Source organism: Triticum aestivum, chromosome 5B (assembly GCF_018294505.1).
Source record: "Triticum aestivum cultivar Chinese Spring chromosome 5B, IWGSC CS RefSeq v2.1, whole genome shotgun sequence".
Classification (NCBI taxonomy): domain Eukaryota; kingdom Viridiplantae; phylum Streptophyta; class Magnoliopsida; order Poales; family Poaceae; genus Triticum; species Triticum aestivum.
Window position 1 is genome coordinate 446,212,840 of NC_057807.1, and position 13,687 is coordinate 446,226,526.

Consider the following 13,687-nt stretch of genomic DNA (forward strand, 5'->3'; position numbering starts at 1 on the left):
CCTATCTTTCTCTATGTCCGATTAAAACTCCATAACCACAAGTATTGCGTGAGGGTTAGCAATTATGAAGGACTAAGTGATAGTTGAGTATGTGGGCTTGCTTTTAAGATCTAACATAGACTCTTTCCGATGTTATGATAAATTGCAATTGCTTCAATGACTGAGGGTATAATTTGTTGGTGCCCAATAAGGTTTATGATTCATACTTTGGCTTTGTGAAAAGATCATCACTAGAACATAAGTAATCATATGACAAATCTATATATGTTGCTGTTATGAAAATAATCATGATGCCTTCATGTCTGTATTTTATTTTTATCGACGCCTCTACTTCTAAACATGAGGACATATTTATTGTTATCGGCTTTTCGCTTGAGGACAAGCGAGGTCTAAGCTTGGGGGAGTTGATACGTCCATTTTGCATCATGCTTTTATATCGATATTTATCGCATTATGGGCTGTTATTTCACGATATGTCACAATACTTATGGCTATTCTCTCTTATTTTACAAGGCTTACCATGAAGAGGGGGAATGCCGGCAGCTGGAATTCTGGCTGGAAAAGGAAAAAATATTGGAGACCTATTCTGCGCAACTCCAAAAGTCCTGAAACTCCACGGAATATCTTAAAATAAATAAAGAAAAATCGTCGCCAAAGATGAAAGCCAGGGGGCCCACACCCTGCTCACGAGGGTGGGGGGCGCGCCCCTCCCCCTGGGCGCGCCCCCTACCTCGTGGGCCCCCTGGTGGCTCTCCGACGCCCATCTTCTCCTATATGAAGTCTTTTGATGAGAAAAAAATAATAAGCAACCTTTCGGGACGAGACTCCTCCGCCACGAGGCGGAACCTTGGCGGAACCAATCTAGGGCTCCGGCAGAGCTGTTCTGCCGGGGACACTTCCCTCCGAGAGGGGGAAATCATCGTCGTCATCATCACCAACGCTCCTCTCATTGGGAGAGGGAAATCTCCATCAACATCTTCACCAGCACCATCTCATCTCCAAATCCTAGTTCATCTCTTGTATCCAATTCTTGTCTCCAAGTCCAGGATTGGTGCTAGTAGGTTGCTAGTAGTGTTGATTACTCCTTGTAGTTGATGCTAGTTGGTTTATTTGGTGGAATATCATATGTTCGGATCCTTTATGCACAATATTACCCCTCTGATTATGAACATGAATATGCTTTGTGAGTAGTTACGTTTGTTCCTGAGGACAAGGGAGAAGTCTTGCTATTAGTAGTCATGTGAATTTGGTATTCGTTCGATATTTTGATGAGATGTATGTTGTCTAACCTCTAGTGGTGTTATGTGAACGTCGACTATATAACACTTCACCATTATTTGGGCCTAGAGGAAGGCATTGGGAAGTAATAAGTAGATGATGGGTTGCTAGAGTGACAGAAGCTTAAACCCTAGTTTATGCGTTGCTTCGTAAGGGGCTGATTTGGATCCATATGTTTCATGCTATGGTTAGGTTTACCTTAATACTTTTGTTGTAGTTGCGGATGCTTGCGATAGAGGTTAATCATAAGTGGGATGCTTGTCCAAGTAAGGGCAGTACCCAAGCACCGGTCCACCCACATACCAAATTAACAAAGTACCGAACGCGAATCATATGAGCGTGATGAAAACTAGCTTGACGATATTCACATGTGTCCTCGGGAGCGCTTTTCCTATTATAAGAGTTTGTCCAGGCTTGTCCTTTGCTACAAAAAGGATTGGGCCACCTTGCTGCACTTTATTTACTTTTGTTACTTGTTGCTCATTACCATTTATCTTATCACAAAACTATCTGTTACCACTTATTTCAGTACTTGCCGAGAATACATTGCTGAAAACCGCTTATCATTTCCTTCTGCTCCTCGTTGGGTTCGACACTCTTACTTATCGAAAGGACTACGATAGATCCCCTATACTTGTGGCTCATCATGGATGTTGTGCAAAATGATGGTGGTATCCGGCTGGAGGTATGCAAGCCAATCTTCGTTGGCATCGACCCAGACCTATATATAAGACGGTGGGCAACAGAGAAATTACGGGATGGAAATGGACACCAAGTACTACATGTTGAAACTCCATTACTGACCTGCTCATCGAACAAAATCCGACTACCTCTCAACGTTGGCAACTCTAGCGCAGACAACGTGCAACCATGGCCAGGGAGCGGTGGACTATTCGAAGGATTGTCCCATAGAAGAACCTTCTCCTCGAGGACGCATGGAAGACCAACAAGAATGGCCTTTTCCCAAGCCATTTTAAGCACCATCTTGAAAAAGTTGGTGCAGGAAGCACCGAGTCTTGCAGCGGTGAGGACGTCGGAGCGGCGTGCGATTTCTCCCAGAGGATCATTGTCCAAGGTCTCCCAGCCCCGACGAGGAGTAGAACCGCCTGGTGAATCCATGGGAGCAGCGACGAACTGCCTTCTCTTCGGGGGGAGGGGAACTAGCGAGGAGGAGATAAGAGCGTAGTAACCGCAGGGCCTCGTCCCTTCCAACTGTAGATCGTTCCTTCCAACTGTAGCGAAGGGGTGAGGATATTATTTACTACTAGTACTAGCATTATGGGATGTTATGGGATTGCATTATACTGTAAATAATAGCACTAGTAAGAAATTTTTGGCACTAGCTAGTAGTTTTTGGCGTGGATTAAGAAATTTTGGGTATGTTTTTGCTATTTTTTGTACACGCCAACTAGTGTCAAAAAAGGTCTTACATTATGTGACGGAGGAGTACGTAATCGTACTGTAGCAGTACTAGTACTACTTTCTCAACTAGTAGTGCGAGGGTACTACTAGTGTTATGTACTGTACTTCTAGTATAGTGTACCAGTTTTGAACTCTTGAATCTCAGAGCCAAGGAGCTACAGATGGAAGTGGAGGGTACTACTATTCTCTAGAACCATCGTTTTACTATCAATGCAGGGAAAGTACACCTGCGTAGTGGCCTAGTGGGTACTCTCGGTGCTCTATTCAACCGCTCCTCTCATGTAGCTGGCCTACTAGGCCTTCCACTATGTAGGCCAAAAGCGGCGCCAAATTCACCTTTTACATATTTGGCACCGGTACCCTCCATTGCTCAGCCGATGCCAAACAAAATATCCAGGGCGTCGATGCCTCTACTTGCTCCGATGCCACATTCTTTGAGGCAATAAACTAAGATCTTTATTGTACTTTCTCAAGCGAAGCAACAGCCAGAGACACAGGATTGGGCTAATCTATTACTATTTTATACATATGTGGGGTCAAGCTGGAGTCGATGCCAAATCCTCCACGCTATGGGAGGGGTGCTAAATTTCTCTCATTTGGCATGGATATGTATGTGGGATACTTTCCAGAACTTTAGCACCGAGCACATAGTGGAGGGTTGCTCCTCTCACGCACACACTAGCAGCCTGTTTATCAGCGACGATTACTGCGGGGGCAGAACATTTGAGTTATTTGATACAGCAAGACTAGGCTTTTCGCTTCCATTTGTGGAGGTGTAATGGATCTCGTCGAACTTTGTTAATAGTTCCTTCTTTATAAATGAGATGAAGCAAAGCTTTTGCCTCTGTTTAAAAAAAACACGTCAAGAGGAATTTCTGTTATAGTAGAGCCGATAATGGAGTGAAGTCCATGCGTGCAACGCCACAAGCTACAGAGTAGTAGTAGAGCACTTTACGTACAGAGCCATATTGCACAGTTCCCAATGCCGCGCCAGGCTTTTCCGGCTCCTCGGGCTTAATTGGGAGGCGCTAGTTTAAATATGCTACTAGCTGATGAGGAAGCTGCAAGCGAGGTGCGGCTAGGGCGAGCACGCGAGCCACGAGATGCTGGGAAAGAAAACCCGTTCACATGGCTAGGCTATCTAGTGCACCCAGATTGTGGTGCCGCATGTCCGTTTGACTTCAAAACTCAAACTACCCGTGTAAAATATTGGCTCACAGTGAAGTTACTATTTAAAAAAAGGCTGTCGTGCGTTCGGCCGGGATCGAACCCACAAAACAAGGTATACACTCTCGCGACCACTAGTAGTACTCGTTAGAGTACAACGCAACCTAGAATCACCTTTTGTCGCTAGCAGTACATTGTTCCTTACAAGAAACCCCTAATAATGCCAAGAAACCACTAATAATGCCAAGAAGCTACTACCACTTGCATATGTGGCAGACTTAAGATAAGACTACCTTATCAACCATTGTACATGCTCTTACCAACCAGCGCTACCAAGAAACGACTACTCTACAAAGTGCCATAATAGGCACGTTTCAACCCATGACCCTGTTTGGATACATTTGTTGTCAATCTAACCCTGCCATCCAAACACAACTTTGGTTAGAGTTAGTTCAGGGTTAGAATCTAACCTCTGACTTAGAGTATCCAAACAGGGCCCATGTCGCCCATTAAGTCAACGCCTTCTATTCGACCGGGCGTTATGACTTGTGGGACCTACATGTCACTCTGCACAAAAATCCCCGAGTGACCTCCTACCTCCGGCCCGTCCACCTAGTCATCCTCGGCCATGGGACGCAGCTACCGCCACCGGCAGAAGGCGAGGTCAAAACCGTCGGCGGTGTGGAGCCCATCTTGCGGCAGCCTGGATGCCAGCTCCGTCCGGCGCTCGCGACCGCTAGCTAGCCAAGATAGCTCCGTCCAGCTGCTTGTCTATAAGGTTTGCTAGCTAGATTGGCACGGCGGCGCGGCGGCTTGCTCGCGCGCGCCGCGCTAAGGCCAGCCATCTGGCTCGAGCGAAGGCAAGCGCGGCGGCTTGCTCGCTCGTGAGTCACGCTCGGGCCAGCCTGCCAACCCGTGCGGAGGACAGCGCGGCGTCCGGCCCGTCCGGCGGAGCGGCGGCCAACTCGCTCATCACCGGCGCCACCGACGAACACGCATCAGTACTGTTTGAAGTAATGTTCAGGAAAAATAATGATTTGAAGGGGAATAACAGGATAGAAGGTCAGATGTGGGTCCCTCGTGTCAACGGTCAAACAAAATGTGTTGGTTTAAGCTGTCTCATCAGCACGGACGTGTGGGCCAACCCTGTCATAAATGGGTTTAAACTAACCTAATCGGTAGGTAGTAGTTTTTGGCGTGGATTAAAAAAATTTGGGTATGTTTTTGCTATTTTTTGTACAATAAATTCTTCTTAGGGCTGGTTGAAAGTGGTAGTTTTTTGTTAAATACTCTACATATTGTAAGTAGGAGTGAAATTTAAGCTTTGGAACCCAATAAGCAAGGCTAGTTACATAGTGCATATGTGTTCATGATTGAAAGTAAATATCAACCATGGATGACTAATACCTTGATGGAAAACTCGAAACTATGGAATACTAGGGAAAAAATTTGCATGGTTGGAAATACTAGCAATGTTCATGTGCGTTGCAATGAATCATAATTAGAATAATACTTATTCACAAACTTGATACAAAACACTCTAATTTTAATTACATATCTCTCCCTAATAATAAAGCACAGACTGGGTCACCGGGTTCACTGTCGCGGCGCTTTTCCAAAAAGCCCCTGTGCTTTTGGGAATTCAACCCGCAATCCCTTCTTAAGTGGTAAATTTGACATAACGTTTCGGTTTTGCAGAAAAGACCCTATAGTTTGCTATATTCAACCCGTGGTCATTTTAAAGGGACGGGCTCTTTTCCTTTATGCGTGCTCTGCTCGATCTAGACGGGCATGGCGCCGTCGGCGGCGGCAGGTCTTTTTCTCCGGCCATCCGCCGGCCTGTTCTCCTTCCCCTCCCGATCCGCCCCTAATACTCTCCGGCGCCACCCGCAGCCTCTTCAATCTCGAACCTCCTGCACATGTGTCGTGCTTCTCTGACTGGGATCAGAGTTGGATTTTGTGTCCTCAAATCCATGGAGTAGCCACCAAATTCCGTCGAATCGCCGCGTCAACCTCCCCGCGGCGGCCGCGCCGCCCAGGAACCCCAGCCATCGCTCCTGCCAGGCCAGGCTCCGCTGCCGAGGTCCCGCGTCGCCATTTGATCCCCAAGTGCCTATCCGCCATCTCAACGGCCTCACCCAGCGAGCTCGCCTGGACCCTGAGGTCATTGGAGCGAGCCTCCACCAGGCCACCCGACGCGCCAATGATCCCGTGTGCTGCCGCTCGAAGCTCCCCTGCTCGCTGCCCTCCACGCACCGCCGCCCTGGCCTAGCAGATTAATGGAGGGCGCGACCAACTTTGGTTCGTGCCTCGGTGCTCCTCGCCGTTCACCAGCTGCCGCATCCAACTTCTCCACTATGGTGAGCCCCTCCACCTGGACAGCCTTCAACTTCGTCCAACACCAGTAGCCCCGACATCGCCATTGCTCTTCTCCGTTGCCTCTATGCAGCATTTTATTTCTGTTGATGTGTGGCCACGGTCTATGTTTACTCACTACAGGGAGTTCATTATGGCACCGTACAACCACCAATTAATAGAGAACATGGGGGAAGGGAAAGGAGATGATGCAGCCGGCGCTATGTCGAACCATCGACGCGGCAGACGCAGCATACAAATGCCCTGTAGGTGGCCGGACCTGGGGATCTCCATCAAGGTCGACAACGAGTTGTAGTACTGTGTCCAGCCAACAACTCCTTTTGCTTCTCAGGTTCAATCCGCACTTCCCTTTGTCAGTCTGAATGCGCCCTTGTTGATTGCTATCTGGCATTGGCAATGTATTCCAACTGTTTGATGGTTTGAGCTTGCCATAACTTCAATTCTATAAAAGAGTTACCCTCAGGAATTTGTTTATTAGCCACCAATACCGCAAAAACTACAGAAGAATGTTATTACTGCTAATGGATAGATGCACTGCAGAAATATGAATAGTTTTGGTCAAAAGAATGCAGACTGCACTTTCTTATTAGTCTATCACCCTCACGGTTGCTAATGATATTTGTTTTGCCACCACTTTTTGTGTAACTAGGGGAGGACACTGGTCGTTTGGTTAAAAAAAGGAGTGTGGGAACTCGTCATCCTTTCTCAAACATTCTCACTCAGTCAAGTGCCAAGGTAAAATCAATGGTCGTCTTTGATCAGTTCATACGGAACAAAACTCATTTATTTCAAAAACTGCAGGTTCATGGTGACAAATGGACATACTGTTTCAGGCTTATGACTAAGAATTAGAAACACAGACTCAAATTAATTAGATGCTCTAATTAGAAGGTATGCACTTGGAGGCATTACCCGCCTTCTTACTTGGAGGCCTTCCTTGCCTTTTTCCCGTGGCAAACCATGGCGCTTGAAAAATAACATTAAACATGCACGGGTCTCAACTTGTAAGTGATGTGCCGAAACTGCCACTACCTACAACCGTGCCCTCAGGCTTCCCTCGGACCGTCCTTATCAATTGTAGTCTCTGCTCTCCCACGTTAAGTCCCACCTTTTAGAAACAGCTTTTCTCGATGGTGGCCTCCCCTGGAAGCTCTTGAACCTATGGTGTGAAGTCGGTTCCCCGTCAGAAGGAAATGCTTGCGTTAGGTCGTCAGACTGTTAATTATAACCATGTTATTCTGTCGAGCCTTTCCATCGAGTTGTCAAAACAATATCAAAGTAGAAGATGTTAAATATGAAACCACCAAGTTATGCACTCTGCTATTGTGGTTGTGAAGCTCGTACAGTCTGCTTGATGTTCGCACTAAATTTCCTTCAGGCAACAAGACGATGAGTTCAGTGCAAGTCTTCAGGCTGTAGGGCTAATCATAGGCAAAGAAGTCTGGACTTCCGTGGGTTTGCATGAACGATTTTGAAATGAAGAATAGTTGTTAAGTTATTATTTTTGCTAGAAGAGTAGCGTCGCAAAAGAGTATTGCTGGGGAAGTAACTGGAGCACATGCTACTATTTTTATAGGAAAGACCCTAAATGACCCAACTTTTGCAATCTACAGATGTTGCTTATGAAATCGGTAGAGCCATGCATCTGCAATTATCTATTAGCAACATCAGGTTTGTGTTTGTATCTCTTCTGCCATCATTTCTTGATCATTATGTTATTTCTTTTCTCATCTCGAATCCTTTTTGTTATAGCCATACATTCTCTTTTGGTTTAAGAAGATAATAATCCAGTTTCACTAAATGCATTTTCTATAGCAGCATATTCTCTAATAATTCAATCATACTACGTACTGGTCTATAATTTCATTTCTTTGGTCATTAATCTAGCTTTTCCCTGAGATTGTTTCTCATAGTGAACAACTCATAAAAATGATTTGTAGGAAATAGACAAGAATGATAGGGTACATACTGATGTTTTCCGTAACTTCCCTGTATGGTTCAGGAGAAGCGTATTGCAACAGAAGATTCCACACTCCTTTTATTAGGGTGATAAAATTAGGGTGATAAAATTGGCAACCTAGGTATACACGCAGGACTTGTAAACTGAAACGGAGGGAGTACCAAAGATCTCACTTGTGCGTGCTAATCTTGGGAACTGTATTCAGGCACCCCTTGGCCCTCTTATGCGGGTTGTTTTGCATTTTGCTTTTGTGTTAGAATAAGTAATTACTATGTAATCAAAACCATTTTTGGTTCGTATATGGGATTGTCCTGTATGATAACTTGATAAGGCATGAGAACATTTTTAAATGTCAAAAGTAATCAATCCGTAGAAGAATGCATGCTCCTAAGCCATGGAAGAAATTAGCAAACAGACAAAAGTTAAGGGCCTAAGGCAAGATTGGCACACCCATGTGTAGACCATCATTTGATTTTAGTACTTTGAATAGGTTCATGCCAAAAGATAAACTTTCAGATGTACATGGTATCACCATCACCTCTGATGGCACAAGCGCTCTATTTGATGTTCTACAGGAGAGGTTCAAGATTACATTCAAGGAGAGAACACAAGCATGATGATACTCAATAAAGTGAAGCAATGGGCAGACTTGCAAGAGAGGGAGTAGTCCGGGCCTATCACACAATGTAAATATGTGAACTGCTCTTTGCAAAATCGCTACAAAATTCATGTTAATTTCCTGCAAATGAATAAGGTATGATTTTTTTGTATGAATTTCTATTTTGCGTTGTCTAGGCTTTGCAAGGTGGCCATGACTAATATTATTGTAAAAAGCACTGTAACTTTTGCCTCGAATGAAACAAGGTCTTTGGGCGAGACAGTAAGCACCCAAAACATTTTTTCTTGCTTCTTTCTTGAATTTCCGGTTATCCTCTATTCCCCTGCTTCTTTTTCACTGGTTGTGAATCATCCGTTGCTGTCACTAAATTCATGTTGGAATATCTACATCGATTTGACATAAGCACATTGATGAGAGTGCTTGAAGCTGCCACAGTTAAGCTAGAGCTATTTTATTTTATTTTTATTTTGCGAAGAAGAGCCATCTCAATTTAAAGTGTGAGCTGTTTGTGTTTTCAATACCAGACCTGTTATCGATTTTTATTTTTTTGTAGTGAAGCTAGCTGCTGTTATGTTGGAAACCGAACTTACTGCATCTAGAAAAGAATACTCATTGTGCCACCAGTTAGTAGCAATTAATCGAATCCCGATGGTTAGAAGCAGGTTTCACTTTTTATGCTGAAAACTTCTATTATTATTTTCCTTGATGAGTTTTGATTTGTTCCAATTGCTGATTGGCTGGCTTGGTTTTATGATTTTCCGAGTATTTTTCTATTATGACATTCTTATATTCCTTCTTTTTGCGGGTTAACATTCTTATATTCGTCTTCATATACAATTGGATAGTTTTGCTTTTCTTCAGGCTGGGGGCTCATATCTCTCCCTAATAATAAAGCACGGATAGGGTCTCCGGGTTCACCGTCGTGCACTTTTGTAAAGAAACCCCTGTTGATTTCGGTATTGTACGCGCAGTCCTCACAATAAGTTAACACGAACCGGTACGCCAGAGAAAAGGAAAGAAAATCAGCCCCCCTCTCCCCGCACGCCCTGCCTCCCAATCCCATCTCCAACCCCTGCCACGCCCCTCACCGCGCGCCGCCGTGCGCCACCACCAGCCACCACGCCGGCGCGCCTACCCCTCCCCGACCGGCTACACGCAGATGATGCTCGAGTGCACCTTCTGGCTCGGTTCAATGCGGCGGCTCGAGCGGTTGGGGGTGGCACAGCAGCTCGATGCAGAACAGACGGCGGCGGCTGGAGCTTGCAGGGGCGGATCCGTGCATGGCAGGGGTTGGGGAGGCTGATCCGAAAGCGGGCGGCGAGGAGGGGGTCGCCGGTGGCGACGAGGAAAGCCGGAGTGAGGGATCCGGCGACCTAGGCAGGAGCTCGCCGGAGCTGGGCGACGGCAGACGGGCGCGTGAGACGGAGGGATCCGGCGTGGCAGCACGAATTTCTTGCAGGTAGATAGCTCCAAGCCATGCCAGCTCTTCAGTTTTCCCTGGTGGAAAAGAGAGAAAGAGGAGGATTCAGGGAGGAGGAGAGGTAGGGAGAAGAAGGTGCAGGTGCGAGCTTGGGGAAGAGGGAGCAGAACGTCAAGTGAGAGACTGTGAGGATCAGGGATTCTTGTTAGCCAGCATGGTAAGGTGGAGAGGCTGCTTAGGGAACATGTGCGTACATCCTTGCTCCTTTTCTTCTTTCAGTTGTATGTACTTTCCAGCAGGCGTGTACATCCTTGCTCCTTCTCTTATTTTGATTTTAGGTACTCTCCAGTATTCAATGTGCATGTAGAACCGTAGAGAATCAGCTAGATATTTTACTACTGTATAAGGTGTGGAGTGCTGAGAGTGGCATTTATATTGCTGCAAATGCAGTATATGATTTATGCAGCAGAGAGGAGGCTGCAAGGGGAGAGGAACGGTGCATTGAGGTTGAGGTACACAGGACACATCGGGACCCGGGAGCTCCAGAAGAGGCTCGATCGATCTTGACAAGAACAGACTATATATAGGTTTGATTCAATCTTCTTGTAGCTCCAGTGTTGAATATTCTCGGTTAACTTCTTGTTAGTTGTGTTCCTCTGCTTTTACGGCCATTACAGTCTTCCTTTTGCATTACTAAAATTTATCGAATGTGGGACGCCATCTTTCTGCGCCATCAAAAAATTAAAATCAATTAATTTGCAGGAACATTGGTTGGTAAGGAACTTTCCAAAATACTTTGCACATATAGCAAGATATATATTTCTGCAACCTAACAGACGACGGATCCAAAATAAAAATCAATTAATGCACATACAGGAAACTATAAGTATATCTGTAAGCTAACAGCCAATGGACCCAAAATTATAAAAACATATTTCTCCAAACGAACACAGTACTGCCGCATGAGCTCCTCTACTAAGAATTAAGAGGCTTAAGAAATACCTTTGGCTAAGCCAGGATGTTTCTGTATACTGGGAATGTTTAGCCGTGCCATGAAGGCAGGCTACACGCACTAAAGGCCTCCACTTAGGATCCAACCAACTCCCATGGTGTGGGTAGAGGACAGCTAAAACCGCCCGGAAAGAAAGCAGGGTCCCTCTCAGGCATGAAGGCATCATACTACTACAAATAACATAACATTCAGGGGAATGTATGGCTGGGATCAAAACGTCTGAGGACGAGGAGGACATGCAGAGTTCAAGTTAAACACAGAATTTAAATGTGAAATAAAATAGTAACAACGCTGATCAGAAAATGTCCTGGTACTACGGATATGCATGATTGATCAGAACCAGAGGCAAATTAAATTAACCGACGGATCAGAACTAGGCCTTTTTATGTTTTTTCTTTTTCCAAAAGCAGAGAAGACAAAGAATCTCATCTCCAAAGTGTTCAGTGCAGAGAAGATGAACCATGCAAAAACTCAGGCTGGACCACCGGGGCTTCACTGCTGGCGGAACAGTAGAGGGCTTGGCTGCTACCAGGGTGATCCAAATGGAGCGTGTTTGTGGCCTCTTGCACTGCATGATTAATGGTAGCTTCTATTACATGACATGATTTTTGCAGCTGACATGTTTCATGCGAGAGGACATAAATTTGCATCCTATTTTTCTGTCCAATTGGTTCCAAATCACAAATGTTTGTGCTATCAGTGACAATTTGATGGAAAAGACGAGTCATATATACAGCCAATGAAAGCTTTCACATCAGCCGTTGCTCTTGATTGTCTTTGCAAGTCCATAGATATAATTTTTATGATTTTCCTTTACTCATAGTAAGTACTGAATATTTTGTGCTTCAACCCTTTAGGTGTTAATTTCTGTGATGCAGCTAGCAAAGTTGGCAATAGGTACAGTACTATAACCATCATGATCTGCACAGGGATATCACCTAGGTGCATAAATCATAATCATTCAGTTTTTATTTGGCAAGCTGGAGCTACCCAGAACTTCCGATTTTGGTGCCAAGATGGATGGATTGAACCGGGTGACCCACTGTCAGGTATTATTGTTCAGTTATCCTGAGGGTAATGTGGATATGTTCTGTTTGAGATCAAAGCTTGGTATTGCTAGAAAATATATATATGTGCACTGAGATTTCAAATATATAACAGCACTGATACAACGTAAGGTTTCCCTTGCTATCGTACATTTTTTCATTACTATCATAACCTTTTTAGATCAAGCATGTCATGCATTACATTTCATTATGTATGTTGCAACTTCAAGACCACAATGCCTCTGTATGTAACATCTGTATGCTGATTATTTTTTGGAATTGAATTATGTATTCAAAGCTATTGTTCAGCATATACATCGTTTGAAAATCATACAAGGGGCAAAATTTATATGTACCCTTCTGTTTTAATATATGGCTATAAATGGATTAACTGAGCCAAAGGCAGTGCCTTTTCATACGAATATATGTGTACGACATCTTGAGATAATCATATATGTTTGCCGGCAGAATATATGTGCATTGAACTACAAATAAATTTATTTGTGGGACTTGATGCCGGATATATACATATTGCATGTTCTCTTAGGGCATCTGCAATTGATGGACGCCAGGATTTATTTTCCGATAGACCGGCAGTTGTGTTAGTTGTTCCCAGTGTGCCCGGTACCAATAGATGCATTGAGCGCTTTCTCTTTTCCTGGGCACGCGAGTAAAGAAACGGGTTGCCGGGCCTACGTATTTAGAGCCGCTGATAAGCGCCTAGCATTGAATGAGAAGGCGCTTACTTTTTTCTTAATTTTTTGATGTTTAACTTTTTACTCTTAAGTGCCTACACAAGAGTCTAGCATTGCAGATGTCCTTAAGCTATAGGCTATCGTAGTGGTTTTACCAATCACAAATAAGCGACCAATGATGAAACAATAGTACAAATTTAGAGCACAATACATCATGATCTATTGGAAATTACATGTTCCATATTTGACATATCAACCAGTCAAAGTGGCCAAACTTGAGCATATAGTTAATCGAGCACGAAACAGTTCATTGAGTGCGAGCTTTGTTGACAGCCCTACCGGTTGGAGGCAAACAAATACCTTTCCCCCCTTTTTTTCATAAAATCAAATGCTTGTACTAATGTTGATTCCATGCATTTTCATACATTATTCAACATTTTTGTGCGTTAGTAAAAAAGCCATTCTTTTAATTCACATTATTGAGCTAGGAAAATGGATAGAATTATTCTTTTTGTCCCGTTGCAACGCACGAGCTCTTTTGCTAGTCCTTATTATGCAGCGAAGATGCGGGTTGCATAACACATGTTAAGCCTATCTCCCGGTGCAACGCACTGGCAATTTTCCTAGTATCACTAGAGATATATTATGTTTCAATTAGAATATATTCCTTGGGCTGTTTTGGTGAGGTCAGG

General features: G+C 44.4%; 1 long non-coding RNA gene across 9 annotated transcripts; it reads left to right on the plus strand.

Moving 5' to 3' along the window:
* The first annotated feature begins 5,600 nt into the window (after window positions 1–5,600).
* LOC123112368 (uncharacterized) lies at window positions 5,601–13,220 on the plus strand. Of its 9 annotated transcripts, none has more exons than XR_006455404.1 (8): window positions 5,601–6,227; window positions 6,367–6,574; window positions 6,893–6,978; window positions 7,045–7,134; window positions 7,857–7,914; window positions 8,779–10,829; window positions 11,699–11,836; window positions 12,112–13,220. It is a non-coding gene; the product is annotated as an uncharacterized lncRNA (long non-coding RNA). The 9 variants fall into 9 exon arrangements; XR_006455400.1 differs by having other exon boundaries at window positions 8,779–10,488; window positions 10,693–10,829; window positions 11,699–13,220; XR_006455407.1 differs by having other exon boundaries at window positions 8,779–10,488; window positions 10,693–10,829; window positions 11,704–13,220.
* Window positions 13,221–13,687: the final 467 nt, after the last annotated feature.